Source organism: Parasteatoda tepidariorum, chromosome 9, assembly GCF_043381705.1.
Source record: "Parasteatoda tepidariorum isolate YZ-2023 chromosome 9, CAS_Ptep_4.0, whole genome shotgun sequence".
Lineage (NCBI taxonomy): Eukaryota > Metazoa > Arthropoda > Arachnida > Araneae > Theridiidae > Parasteatoda > Parasteatoda tepidariorum.
Window position 1 is genome coordinate 5,855,971 of NC_092212.1, and position 16,115 is coordinate 5,872,085.

At 26.6% G+C, this 16,115-nt stretch overlaps 1 long non-coding RNA gene across 1 annotated transcript in view; it reads right to left on the bottom strand.

The window, feature by feature from the left end:
* Positions 1–10,789: 10,789 nt before the first annotated feature.
* LOC107444166 (uncharacterized) overlaps positions 10,790–16,115 on the bottom strand; it is a 7,783-nt gene continuing 2,457 nt past the window's right edge. Inside the window, exons 2-3 of the long non-coding RNA XR_011637675.1 lie at positions 11,809–11,865; positions 10,790–10,891 (exon numbers count right to left, since the gene is read on the bottom strand). This is a non-coding gene — a long non-coding RNA (uncharacterized lncRNA). The remainder of the gene's footprint in view (positions 10,892–11,808; positions 11,866–16,115) is intronic.

The following is a 16,115-nucleotide window of genomic DNA, read 5'->3' on the forward strand; positions in this document are numbered from 1 at the left end:
CATTCAGAAATATATATAATAACTTTCATTTTAATATTAAAAGAAAGTTTTTTATTGAATCTTGTATTCTAAAACATGCGCAGCTGATTTCCAATTTCTTTTGTATTGCAGTAATAAAAGAAACATTGCTTTGCTGCTGCGAATTTCTATTGCTATTTTTTTTCCTGTTTATTGAGAGTATTTAGTTTTTTTGCGTTTGCTTTACTAAAAAAAATAGTTTATTATTTACTATGTATTTATTTTACACAGACTGTGATTTATTGGAAAGAAAACTTGCATGGACGGAAGAGGATGGAATAAATTGTCGTTGAATGAAATTATATTCTTTGAAATTTAAAACCTGCATCTTCCAATTTAATATTGTAAAATTTAACCCGTTTTCTTTAACTCGAAGCAGTTGCGAAATATTTTTGCATGCCAAAGTAAGTAACCAACAACTATTATCTGAGATTAAACCATCTTTGTTCATTTGGGTAGTGATTACACATGTACAGAACTCAAAAACTCTTAGAAGTACTACTTGCCCTGCTGGGCACGATTATCTTTTTCGATAACCTAAAAATGCCTATGAATGCTGCTATAATTAATCTGCAGAAAAATATATTATTACGATATATTAATCACATAGATGAGATTTTTATTTTAAATATGAACCTGAACCTCGAAAAATATTAGCAATGAAGCTGAAGTAAGCGAAGATAGCTCCTTCGAGATACTAATATTTTATTGATCATATTTACATTTATATACAAGTTGATTTGAATTACAAGAAGCATCATCACAGCAGGTGATGAGAGAAATACTGACAGGCTGTCATGTGCGTGCTGGTATTTATACAATTCTAATATAATGACGTCAGAACTCTTATTTCAGTTCACTTCAAAAATAAGTAAAAACACAATTAATATGAAATAAATTTGATTTTACGATGAGCAGCGAACCCATCACCACAAAGCATTATTATTAAAAAGGAAGTTTTAAGTATTGTTGACAAGAAAGAAGTATTATTATCAGAATTAATATGTATTATCGGCATGTGTATGCACTTTAACCTGATATTTTAAGACAAGGACATGAACTTTTACTATATTATTTTCTCATGCACCGTGATTGGGGTGATCTTTTTAAAAATTTAAAGTAAGCTAGGCTAGAGAAATAAGAAAAATCAAAAACAAAGTGGGTTTAATTGATTCGTCTGAATAATTTTATTAAATAATGTTTATGTTTTATTAAACTATAATCGATTATTCTTTTTCCTTCTTTTTTGGTGCAATATTTATTTGACTCAAAATTTGAGGGATCTTAGTCGGTAAATTGTGGTATCTCTGGTGATAAATTTTAGTCATAGCTACTTCCAGTCCTAATAACAGACCATAGGCAAATTTATTCATTATTAATGATTTACTGAGTTAAATTATGCTAATTTTTCATACTTTTCATAAATAATTGATAATTAAATCCATTGATAACAATTGATTTTTTGAATAAACTTTTGAGTAACTGGAGTGAAATGCAAATATTACATCGTTTTCATGAAAAGTTCTGCACCGATTACAGCAATCAATTAAAACAATCGAATACAGTTGTAATCAGCTACATGTAATAATTACGCAGTAATCAACTACATAACTAACAGATAGTAAATATATGTAATCATGCAAAGTAATCATCACAATTGCGAATTACAAGTTTTTATGATTATTTCTAATCACAACAAGAAAATATAATCAAGTTATTATCATGATTATAGATATTTATTATGTAATCCCAATTCTATGTCACCATAATCATTTTCATTCAAATATAATGCAAGTAAGTAATCATGATTACCTTTATTCATAATCTAATAAGAAATCCTTAATGTAAGTAATATTCGATTACACTAGGAATAAATGTAATCATAATTTCAAGTGATTTTGATAACAATACAATAGCAATTTTAAATAATTGATTACTTTTAAGCAGAATACATAAATTGTACATATAAATTGTATGAGTTCCACTGTTTAGTTTACTAAATGAAAACACTTAACCATTGTATGCAAATGCTATTAGGAAGTCATATACTTATTGAGGTTTTACTACGCTGGAAAAATTCATTGCATTGAATATTATTAGGGATAAATTTTATTAGCTAAGTTTACTTATACCGCTTGTAAATACTTGTCGTTACATTGTTTTCTCTGTATTATTTTATCCTGGAACTTACTGGGTTTTTTTTCTGTAATTTACTGCATACTTTCTTTTAATTAACGAAAAAGTTCTGCTCCAGATAGAAAACGGAATTTTACATGGAATTACAGAAATTTTCTGCTTACCTTGAAGTGATTAACAAATTGTTTCCGTTGATCAGAGATTGAGGGAGCCACAGTCAGTGAAAAACAAAATCTATCCGGAATAGAAGATTTTGTCAGTATACTCAGCAATAGCTGACGGTAGATCGGCATTGTTCATTGTTATTATGTCATTATGATTCAAAGAAAATAGTTTTATTTTACTTAAAAATCATCAGAGAGCAATAATTTTTAGTAAGAAGTAAGTTTACCAACATTATTTATTTCAATTTTTCTATTATCAATGACTGTGATGCTATTAGAAGCATTACATATTTCCTAGCTTTGAAAACTTCGTTAATTTGTTAACTTTGATTTTTTAATATAATTCTTCATCTTATTATTCTTAAATTAAATCAATAATTTAATTTTAGAAATTTTTTATGAAAAACGAATTTGAATATTTTTATTATTTCCTTAGCAAATATTAAAATCTATTTTTAACTATATTTTTATTTAAACTATTTTATTTCTCTAACATTAAAAATGTTTCGGCTACCGGGTTATATTGAATTGTAATGGTCTTTTTGGAGATTAAGTTGTAGCCAGATTATTTAAAATTTAAAATTCACAACACGAGCTTGGCATTAGTTTTGACTATATAAATCGTCAAATTTTTTTATCTCTTTCCATGCCCTTAAGCATCGGTTAGCAGCTATGCGTTTACTAGAAATTTGAACTTGGTGTAAGATCTGGCGTATTTTATTTTGTTCATCATTATTTTTTTAATTTTATATCTGATGGCCTCTTCAGCGTTTTTGAAGTCCAATGGTGTCTGACCTTTGAAAGGGTCACGAAGTTGTTTTATAACATTTTGAAAAGAAACTGTCTTGGTATTAAGAGATGGTTTGAGAGATGGCTTAACATTTTATTTTGATAATAAGTTGTTTTTTTAAATTTTAAATGTGGCCATATTTGTTAATTTTTAAATATGTTCCTTAAAAGAAGCAAGCTGTTTAATAATATATCAGAGATAACCCTCTTTCGGTACAAATGCTATATACAAAGAAATTTCACTATTACCAAAAGACATGATAATGAGTCCTAAATTAAACCCCCATTATTTTTAATAAATAATGTGTTTCTATTACACACGCATTATTAAACCCCCATTATTTTGAAACTTAATAAAACCTCCATTATTTTAAATACAAATTAGGTTTTTATTGAACCCGCATTATTAAAACCCCCATTATTTCGAAGAGCTTAGTAAAAAACCCCATTATTTTAAATAAAAAATGCGCGAAAAATCCAGGTTAGATGACTTATGGTTCTTTTTTTTCCCCTTTTTCTCAGAAACACAATTAAAATTAGCTTTTATTATTTTCCTCCATCCAATTTCTTCATGGCTTATTATTTCAGTTTATATGACAAGGTTTTACAGGTGTTATACATGTGCAATCTATAGCTCTTAGTCGCACGAATATATATATATATATATATATATATATATATTGTGTGTCTGTATATGTGAATGTGTGCATAAAACATTTGCTCACACGATTTATCCTCAAAATAATGTTTTCCAATATTGTATTAATATAGCCAATAACAAAATGTATCAATACAATAGTGTGAGGAGCACGAAACGAGAGAGAGAGAGAGCGATTCGTTATCAATTAGACCGGCTCAATTAACAATTAAAAAACCGGCTCAATTAACAATCTTTGATTTTTCTAATTTATTGTTTAAAATCCTTTGTTTCGTTCTTGTGAGAGCTAATATCAGTGAACGTTTATTAAATAAATAAAAAAAAATTAGATAGCTTATATTTTGTTATTGTTTTTCAGAATCCCATTCTTGATGTGCTTAAATTTCATAATATGTTTGAGAATTAAAAAAAAATTTTCATTGAAATATATTAACATTGTTAAAAGTTATAAATATAATAAACTCTTAGTAGAACTATTTTTCATTATATTGATATTAGCATAAATAAAGGAAAAATTAAATTATCCCATTATAAAGTAGAGGAATTTTTGGAATTTATTGATGAATATAATAGTATTGATGAATATAATATTATTGATGAATATAATAGTATCAGTATAATAGTATTACTGAATAAATTGGCGTTGAATGAAATTATATNTTTTCATTGAAATATATTAACATAGTTAAAAGTTATAAATATAATAAACTCTTAGTTGAACGATTTTTAATTATATTGATATTAGCATAAAAAAAGGAAAAATTAAATTATCCCATTATAAAGTAGAGGAATTTTTGGAATTTATTGATGAATATAATCTAAATAGTATTACTGATATTTATCATTGAAAATTCAGAATAAGAAATTCAACGTGAAAAAGAGCAAATTTTAGATATCTTTACCATATATAGATTCTAAAATACGTTCTAAATGATTCAAATTATTTTTATCTATAGATTATCAATAGATTCTCTCTACGTTTAGGTCTGTTTACAGAATGGAAATGGACAATTTATTAGAGCTTAAGAATCTTTCTTCTCAATTCTGAAAGAATTGTAAATTACTGTAATAATTCGATATTTTTTTAAAGTGATGTTGGTATTAAAAAAATTTTAAAGAATTTTATTATAACCCTCTTATATTAAGCTAACTACAATTATGCTATCTTCTGTAAAAATTCTAAATTGAGCTTCGAAATCAGGAGTAAATAAATAGTAAAAATTTCAAGTTTAACAATGTAAATTATATTATGATTAAAAAACGTTTTTTTGATACCCGGTTAATATTTAAAATTAATCATTTACGCTTTCCATACTCATTAATCTGTCTAAATTCTCGTTACTAATTAAATTTAGTTTCGAACAATTACTTGTGAATCTAATATTTACTTAATTAAACCTGACGTTTTTTTTAGTATTAACATTATTATTAAAGAAGGTTTTTCTTTGATAATTGATAATGAAAAACCTACTTAATACTTTATTAAACACAACTTAATTATATCTATATCGACATTTCAGTTCCAATTTCTCTGTAATGGCATTCCACTTCTCAAACTAATTTTTTTTATTATTATTTTTATAAAATTATCCTTAATCGCAAAATTATTTACTGGGAAATTTTAATTAATCTGCCAGGATGTGGTGCCTTTTTAAAAAGTGCATAAAGGTGCTAATTTTTGACTTACGTTTTTTAAAAGTCCTTGGGGGTGCTTTTTTTTATTTGGGGATTGTAAAAAGAACTTAATTTAAAAAAAGAGATATTTTTCTTTGCCGTGTCGATTGTCGTTTTAAATTACAAAAAATACATGATTTTAATAATTTTCTCGGCAATATTTATGAAAATCTAGTTATATTATCATGATTATGCAAAGTTTTTGAAAATGTTTTTAAATTTTATTGTTTTTATATTTATAAATTAAGAGCCTTAAGCGATAGAAAAAAAATAATTTTTATACCTGCACAGATTCCTATCATGATTTCTTTTTGAAAGTGATTAAAAATATTTTTTGTATGCTTGAAAAGTATTAGAAAGTGCTTATTTTTTGTTAAAAAATCTGGCTACGCATCCTGATCAGCATTTTTTTTAACAATTATCTATACAATGGAAAGTATTTTTTATTCAAAATATGTAACATCGCAAGGATCTAAAGTTGCAATTAACTTTAGCCGTGTAGGCTCAGGGGATAGAGCATTCGCCTTCCCGGCGATACGAATTCTGCACCGGGCTTGCACCGCCCACAGTGCTGACTTAAGATGTCCTCAATGGTAGACGGATCATGGGTACATTGTTTTAAATTTTTTTGGACTTAAATATTCAAAAAGAAGAAACTATCTACATTGTTTTCCTACACGATAAAAAGAATGATGTTAAGTTTAAAATGAACTAATTGCTGGGAAATTTAATATATCTAAAAAGATTTATTTAAATACCTTTGTGATCGAATCAATAGAATTGAAAGAATTTGCCGAAACAAATATGTCCATTTCCAGTAGATATAGGTTAACCGAAATTCTTAAAATTTGACAAATTCAATACTAAATATCATAAAATTAAAAAAAAATAGTGATGTAAATTTTTAAATGCGTTTTTACATTTTTAACAATGTTCCATTTCTGGAATATTGACGTTTGACGTACTTACTTTTTTACTGAGGGAGGGGAAGAACGCTTCGGCTGTATTCCAGAACTAGCCAACGAACTCCTTCAATATTCAATTAAATGTTTAACCATCTATTTAAAATTATTCCACCTTTTATTAAGTGTAAAATTTGAATTATTCACACTACTGTATCATTATCTTGCACAAATGCAGATTACAGTTCAATGTAAGGTAACAAAAAAATCAAATGCATTTCTTTATAAGCGCGTCATAAAATTGTCTCCCCGTAGTCTCTACCAACGCTTTAATTTCATACTTTGTAATCCGGCAATTGAATAACGAAAATATTTTAAATCATTTTTGCAAATTATTCATAAGAACTTGACTACCTTTCTCCCTTCATGTGTTCCTCTTTTGTTTCATCTATAAAAATTTTTGAGTTCTATTGAAAATTTTATGTGAATTTTTCTGGAATTTTCGTGATACTTTCACTTGTTAAAAGCTTGTTTACCAATCAGTCTCTTTCCTTTCTAATGTCCCTCATACTATTATATTAATATATTTTGATTTGTTAATACAATATTTGAAAGCACTATGTTTGTGGAAAAAATCGTGTGTTTTGATAACTGTATTATACCTCTTCATCTAGGTCATTTTGTTAAATATTCTAGTTTTAATTAATTTTGTCTACTTTCTTTCAAATTTTCAATATTTTTTTCTCTTTCAAGTTCTGAATGTTTTTCTTTTTTTCTTTGCTTTTTTTGTGTTATTATATTATATTATTGGCTCTACGTACTTGTAGCAACTGAAAGAGAGGGATAGATATACGTTTTTTAATTTCCTGTCTTTAGGACGTTACGTGTGTTAGGACGTTGCTCTCCTGGTAAAAAATGTGTTCAATATTTAAATTATTCTTCATGTTGTACCCGGTACGGAGAGCCTAAATCAGAGGGGAACTCCAGATCGACATCCTGCTACTCTGAAAGCAAAAGCGAAAGCAAACGACTTTTTGAAATGCATCCTATTCCCGAAACTTTACCGTCCTATAAAGTGTGTGGTGATAAAAGATGCAACACTTGCCCTAATATTGACAAAAAACATACATTTCTTTATAAAGTTAGCTCCAAATCTTTTCGTAAAATTAAAAATGTTATTTATATGTTACCCTGTGGTTTCTGTAATATGAAATATGTTGGACAAACCAGTAACTCACTTAACATTCGAATTAATCAACACCGTTCTGATATAAACAGTAATAAGACTATCAATAACCAGGAATTGAATCATTTTAGAGTACATAAATTTAACAGTGTCAAAATTAATATTTTAGATACTATAGAAGATTTAGATTTAAGACTACAGAAAGAAAATTACTACATGCTTTTCAACAAAACATGCAGTTTCGTCGTATGGGCAAAACGATACCTTCCAACATACACAGATTAACTTTAATAACTCCTCAACTTATTCACCTTTTTATATTAAAGATAAGCGTACAAATTGAGGTAAACGGGGTTCAAGAAGTAATAGAAACTCTCTTAATAGTGAAAAATTAAATATAAATTCTCTTTCTAATATGGAAAAAGATTTTAATAAACATTATAACATTTAACCAATTACAGATTTTGTCTTCTTCCTTAAGAATTATGATGTATATAAGTTCTACGATTTTATTATTTACTTTTCTTTTATTAATTTGCATTTCAAAATTCTTTGTTTCGATCTTATAAAGGCCAAAATGAGCAAAATTTCGCCAAATAAAAAGAAAAGTTTAGATAATTTATATTTCGTTATTAACTTCTAAAATCCTATTTTCGATAAGATCAAATTTCACAACATTTTTGAAAATTTCAAAGCTTTATTTCCATTAAAAGATTTTAACATAATTAAAAGTTTCAAATATAATAAATCTCTTGGTAGAACCATATTTAATTATAATGATATAAGCAAACATTTAGGGAGTAGTAATATATCCGATTATGAATGTCACTGTGAGGAAGAGAAATATTTTGATTTTGTTGATAAACATCATAAACATATTATTACTGGTAATTTAAATATTATAGAAAATATGTTATCTCANAGGAATTTAATGATAAAAGGCACAAAATTTAGACCCATTTACCATATATCAATCAATAAAATTCTAAAATACTTTCTTAATGATCTCAATAGTTTTTTTTATAGATATCAAATAGATTCTCTTTACCTTTACCAATCTTTACCTATCTTTAGGTATGCTAACAGACTGGAAATGGGGTGTTTATTATTACTTGAAAAACTTTGTTTTCAATAATAAGGATAATTTAAATAAGAGTAACAATCCAACAAATTTTTCTGATATTATCCAATCAATTAAGCAACTTTAAAAAATTTTTTTAATTACTCCCATAGACAAAGCTAACAATAACTATGCGATATTCCGTAAAAAATTCTATGCTGAACTTTTAAATACGGAATTAAAAAATAGTAAAGATTTTAAACTAAGTAATTTCAATAATAATATTGTCATTAAAAAAATTTTAGCCTTTTATAAGAGATTAAAAATTAAAATTCGCAGTGTACAATTTCCTTACTTAATTATCAGTCCTAAATTTCATAAAGTTCCTGTAAAATTTAGAACTATCACAAGTGGATCTAATACTTATTTAACTAAACCTGGTACCATTTTCTCTAACAACTTAAATAAAATCATTAACAATATTTCTAAAGAAAGTCTCTCTTGGATTATCACTAATAATCAACCGATTTTAGATTTCATTAAACATAATAAAATTAATTCTATTGCGACTTTTGATTTCCAGGATCTTTTCAATAGCATTCCCCTTTCTAATCTAAAAGATGTCCCTTTGAATTATTACTATGATTTTCAAAAAATATCCTTTGTTGTGATTTTGATTATTGGAAAATACTGATTAATTTTTGCCTTTTTAATACTTATCTTTACAATGGAAGGGCTATTTTTCTTCAAATTGATGGAATACCACAAGGATCTAATTATTCATCTCTCTTAACTAACTTATTTTTGCTTTATTATGAAAAAAATTATACTCTTAGTATTAAATTTGTTTTTACATATATTGATGTTTTAATTATCTTTAATTTTCAAGATTTGACGATTTTATTGAATGATATTTTCCCTGAGGAATTAATCTTACTTCGAAATCATGATGATAATATTAATTTCAAATTTTTGGATTTGGTTATTATAAAAATTGAAAATATCTGCTTTGTTGATTTATACGATAAAAGAAATGATTTTAATTTTGATATTAATAAACTAATCCCTTGGAATTCTGATGTTTCTAGGAGCATCTTCGTTAATTTATATTATTTTCCCATGTGCCATTTCGGGCAAATCCGTGGTCAAAATTATTTACTAAAAAATTCCTTTACAAAAAATGTCCTTTGTTAATCTATATAATTTTTCCATGTGCAAATCCATTTCGGGCAAATCAGTGGCTAAAATTATCCACTAAAATTTTTTTCTTTGTTAATTTTTTATCATTTTTCCATGTGCAAATCCATTTAGGACAAATCCGTGGGTACAATTATTTACTAAAAATGTCTTTATTAATTTTTCCATGTGCAAATCTATTTCCGGCAAATCCGTGTTAAAATTATCTATTAATTTTTTTTTCTTTCATAATTTATATAATTTTTCATGTGCAGATCCATTTCGGCAAATCCTTGGCTAAAATCATTTGCAAAACAGGCAATTTATGTTTCTCTTTTCTATTTTATATTTTTTCTTAAATATTTATTTTCTGAAATTNATGATCAAGTTTTTAAATTATCCAGTATAATATTACCTTGCGCATATCCATTTCGGGACCATCCTTGGTAACTAACAAATCAATGCACAGCTTAACAAAGTACTTCAGCAATGCAGTAAGAACGGCACTTTAAAACAAAACCCCTCTATTTACACTTAATTTGTGCTTTTGTTTTCATATTTTGTAATCTAGCAATCTTGTTGCGAAAATATTTTTAAATCATTCTTGAAAAATTTCCTGTTTATGTAAGTACATCTGATTTCGCTACTCGCCTTATAGTTTTTGTTTTATATTGTTTTTTCTTTTTCTTTTATTTTATTTTCTCTTTTTACGTGCTATTTTTACTTATTGTGTTCTATTTTATTTGATGTAATTTTTGTAAAAAAATTTTTTTGAGTGCTCCTCACACTATTGTATTAATATATTTTGCTTTAGCTATATTGATACAATATTAGAAAGCATCCACACTCTTTTTTGCGGATATAATCGTGTGGGCAGATGAAAATGTTATATCTTTTTTTTCGGTTTTTTTAAAAAAAATTTCATTCTTTTCTCTTTTTTTTAATCAGTTGTTTGTTATTCTTTCAATCATTATTTCCCCCTTCCCCCATTTTCATATGTCTATAATTTTCCTTCGTTTTATCTTTTATATTTGCATTATCGAAGAATATATTAAATCGATGCTATAATTTGAGTCTTCAGCATTTTCCTTCAGCATGAAGTCTGTTTAATATTTCTGTGCCGCAGCTCTATAATAAGAAAAAAACATATGTAAAAATTAACTAAAAAAAATCTTAAATGAAATTTAATATGAATTATTTTTCGTATTTTAAATAATTTTTCGACGAAAATAACAAGTATATAATACTATTTGAATAAATATGTCGACACGACAGCGTGGTTTATAAATGATTAGCAAATAAACCATCCCAGCTTGAAACAATTTTAAATTTAACTATCATAGTTAACGAGCATGAAGTTCGTATAAATAGCCTCTTCCTATCGAAATTGGATGCAAAAACATAACACGTCATCATTAAAAAATATTTATAACAAATAAAGGAAGAGGGGAAAGAAATTTAAAAAAAAAACAATTTTTTTAATAAAAGCTTATAAAAATATATTTTTGTAAAAATTCTTGAGTGTCTATGTTTAATCTTTTGAAAAAAATAAAATTATCATTCAAGCATGCTTGCTGTGTAAGAATAACGTTAAACCAATCAACCTTAGTAAATTATTCAAAAAAGAAAAAAAAAACATTTGCTGCAAGGTTGCTTGCTTTCGGCGCCTTACGTGTCAAAATAATTTCTTTACAGATTAGTTACTATTCCGTTTCTGGAAACTATAAGCAGAATTATTGTCACAATACTTATATGAAATAGCTATTTTAATTTATAAAGTACTTATAACCCATTCCCAATGTATTTAGTGTCAGTAAGTCAATAATAGTTCGAAAAAAATTTTTTTTATTTTTTTTTATTTGAATATCTTTTAAATATAGCATCGCAATATTGATATAGTATGTTTGATACAGTAGAGCAATCTGAGCTAAACTTTAAGAACAAATTTAATTAATTCTTCAGTGATTTCTGGATAACTAAATACTATTTCTAAAGATAGCACAAAATATTAATTTATAATAACATCAAGTGATACTTATACTTACACTTGCTTTTTCTATTCCATCACATGCTTCAGATTTGGTGAAATCAGCACACGTTGACTAAAAAATTATAATTTTTTTTAAGAGAAATACATATTTAACACTAATAATACAAATATATTTCTCTCCGCTTGTGATTTGATTTATTGATTAACTATCATTAATTTTCAAGATTATACAATTAATAATGTTGCTCCGTAATCATGATGATAATATTAATTTTAATTTTTTGGATTGAGTTATTAAAAAAGAAGAAAATAACTGCTTTGTTGATTAATACGATAAAATAAATGATTTTGATTTTAATATAAATAAGCTTATTTCATGGAATTCTACAGTTTATGAAAACAACTACTTAAATACCACTTTTAATCAAGTGAATTGAACTAAAATACTATGTAGTTGTTATATACCTATCCAAAACTCAAATAACCAAACTCTTTCAAAATTGGAAGAAGAAAAAAGCAATACCAAACGAAAGTAATTAAATTCAACATAAAATCATTGAGTTAATTGTATGTGATTATTAATCAATTTACTCAAAACTTCTTTGTTACTTTTTAATTTAACCATGTGCAAATCTAATTCGGACAAATCCATGGGTAAAAATCTCTGCAAAACGGGCAAATGATGTTTTCCCCTCATAAAAGTTAATTTTCCAAAATTATAAAAATTGTATTATTAAATATCAACCTTCTTAATCATAAAATTCTTTAAATTATCCAGTATAATATTATTACCTTGCTCACATTCATTTTTGGGCCAATCCTTGGTAACTATTCCTTGGTACACGCGCTTCAGTACTGCAGAAAGAACGAGCCATAAATAAAATCTCCTGATTTTTTAGCTCTATTTCTGATTCTATTTTCATATTTTTTTTATCTGGTAATCCTATTATGAAAATATTTTGAAACACATTCTTGGAAGGTTTCCGTGTATATAAGTTTATTTGAATTCGCTACTCACTTTATAGATTTCGTTCGGTTCCGTTTTTTTACACGATATATTTTTTTACTTAATGTGATCTATTTTGTATGAATTTTAATTTTCAAGTGCTTCTCACACTATTGTTTTGATTTATTTTGCATTGGCGATATAGATGCAATATTAGAAAGCTGTCTTTTCTGAGAATATAATCGTGTGGGCTGATGAAAAGATTATATCTTTTATTTTCCGGATTTTTAAGAAAAATTTTGTTCTTTTTTTTTCTTCCGGTTTTTTGTTATTTTTAATTTTTATTATGATTTTTCTTTTTTTCCCCCTTTTTTCATTGTTCTGTAATTTTTCCCTGGNATTAAATATCTTTAGTAAAAGATAAGGGTAGAAATTCTATTTTGGGACTTCAAGGCTAAAAACATGCCAATGAATAATAATTAGATTTATACTTCAAAAGAGAAGTTATTTTAAGATCTTTCACTTCCATATAAGGAAAGATGAAACGATTTGCTATGAGTAATAAATAAATTGATGAGGCGTAGGAATACAGAAAAAGGCAATAATGACTGACCTCTTCACAACTTGTAATCATCCTTTAAAACGCAGGACCGAATATTTTTGCGCGGCTTTTTGGTGTATAATGTTTACCAACTAAACTCCGTCAGATCTGACTGTAAATCTGTCTCTCCCTCTCCGTCTGGAGAGGGATGAAACTGCTATTTCACCATCGTTTAGTAAAATAAAAGATTATGCCGAAACTTGACTCGTTAATCATGCTACTTGGATTGTAAATAACTAAAAAATAACGGTGTGGTTCCACCGTTATTACAAGCCAGGCAGGATGTTGGCTTCGCGGAAGAAACTTAGCAATTCTATATATTGAGAACTAGGCCTAACGTGACTGCTACCTCGTCGAGAAGGAAGGATCAGTTTTTCACCCCCTTGGATTGAAGAGAAAAACTTACTTCATTGGATTCCTGATAGAGATAAAAATGTTTTCGATTAGAAATCCCATCCCTTTACAAGTGACCTACGGAAAGTTTAGTTATGCCTGTGCTACTCTGGATTAATCGTCGATGAAGTGTTTTCTCCCCCCGGAATGGTTTACGATGGTCTACTTAGATGTTCGACATTCCCTAACCTCCTACTCAGAACTCAAAGAAAAATAAGCTTCAATTTCTCCTTCACTATCGCATTCACTATAATTATGAATCATTTTAACGAACAGAAAAAAGAAGAAAAAAATATTTTTCTCCTATCAACTTTTATCTGATGTTGTGGCTATCAAGATATATTTTGGATTAATTCGAACTTTATCCAGCTACATATCCTTTGAGTATTTTTTTTTAAACAGTTATTTTGTTGATTTTTAATGATTAATAAGAAAAAGAAAGTGAAGTGCGCGAATGATTTTTTTTTCCTCTTCGCCAAATATTGAAGAAGAAAAAGTGATATATAAATTTTTTTTTTTCTTCTTTCTCAAAATTTGTGATACTGTTATGATTACATATTTTAGTGAAGAAAAAAAAATTTTTTTTTTAAATTCTGAATAATTGAGTATATTACTAATGTTGGATTGCATTTCTTATATTTATATTCGTTTTATTTTTAAATTATGATATTTTTTTTTTTCTCTTCAACGAAATTGATAAAGGTCGACGTTGGAGAGTAGGGTGTTCATTTTTTATTGAAATTAGATATGAGAAATGAGAAAACTTTTTATTATGAATAATTGAATAGAATGTTTTTAAGAGTTAGATTGCATTTCTTGTGTTTATATTGCTTTTTTTTAAAAATATGATACGTTTTTATAGTGCATTTAAAATGTTTTTGAAGGAAATAAATGCGGTTCAAACGTCAATTAAATTAATAATGGCAAACAAAATTAAGTTATTTTTTTAAGCTTTTGTTTCCTAATGATTTATCACGATTAAATCGAAAAAAAAAAAACTTTATAGAAATTTGTAAAAATTTTGCTTTATAGGACTTGGTCAAAACTAAATATTCCTATTAAGAAATGTGAAAACTTGAATGCTTCCCAAACAAAAGGACAGTTAACACTTAACAAAATTTGTGAGTTTCCCTTATTACGATAGGCGAAAATTTTAACTCAGTTAAGTTTTTATACTTGATACTGATTTTCCATATGCTTTAGTAGGGTTGTAGACTTGCAAAGATTTTTGTTTGCTTATTGATTGTGTCGGGCCAGTTGTTACTTAATTTGGTAAGAGATTGATCACCTCAGCTAATTCAAACAATGACAACTTAACTTTGCACATTAGACAGCAAACTTCTAAAAATGTTAAGGTTAAAAATTGTGCAAAAAAAAAAGTTTGATGTTTCAGTAAAAGTAAACATCGAAAAAATAAAAAAGTTGAGGATGTTTCAGTAAAAGTAAACATCGAAAAAATAAAAGGTTTGATGTTTCGGCAAAAGTAAACATCGAAAAAATAAAAGTTGAAGATGTTTCAATAAAAGTAAACATCGGAAGAAAAAAAAGGTGAAGGGTAACAAAAAGAAAAGAAAAAATAGGAAAAAGAAAGAATGTGATTATGAATTAAATAAAATAAAAATGTAAGAAAACGAAATTTTGAAATAGTACATTTATCAAAACTTAGGAAATATCACAGCCCACAAATGTTAAAATTAAATCATGAATAATGTCCAAAATAAATGTTTTTACTTTCTTCAAAGAAAGAAGTAATCCCTATATTTTTGAGAGATCCGAATCGCGTGTGGAGATGTTTGGCGAGGAAACTTGAACTTTTTTTTCTCAACACAGTGAAAAAAAATAAATAATTAAAAAATATTATAAACTATTTTTCTTTATGTCCAGTCTGGATCTCTCATTTTTAATGTGCTTCATGAAATTCTGTTTTCCTCCATTTCAACGGGGAATGCTGAATTTCATCTAGTAAATAACCCCCATTAACCATACAGAATCTTAAATTCTGAATAAATGACACTTGTTGTCCAGTTCGTTTTGCATAAAAATTTTGTATATTTTTGTGTGGAAAAATTTTTGAAAAGTTTAATAGAAAAGTTATAAATTTATGTTTAATTTTTCTTTCTGTTTAGTTCACTAAACATATAAATTTTATTATTATGTTTTATTGTTGCTACTGCAAATAATTTTTTTTCACATGTTGAAAAAAGGTTATTTGTAAGAAAGAGGACAGTCATACCAACATAAAGTTTATATTCATAGTATTCTAAATTTTTATTTTGGCTTACCAAAATTTTTTTTGGGGGAGATGTAATACAAAAATTAAATACTTTTGTATTAATAAAAGCATTTAAAACTTCATTCATTTTCATAAAATACCTTTGGTAAAGGATAAGGGTAGAAATTCTATTTTGGGACTTCAAAATAA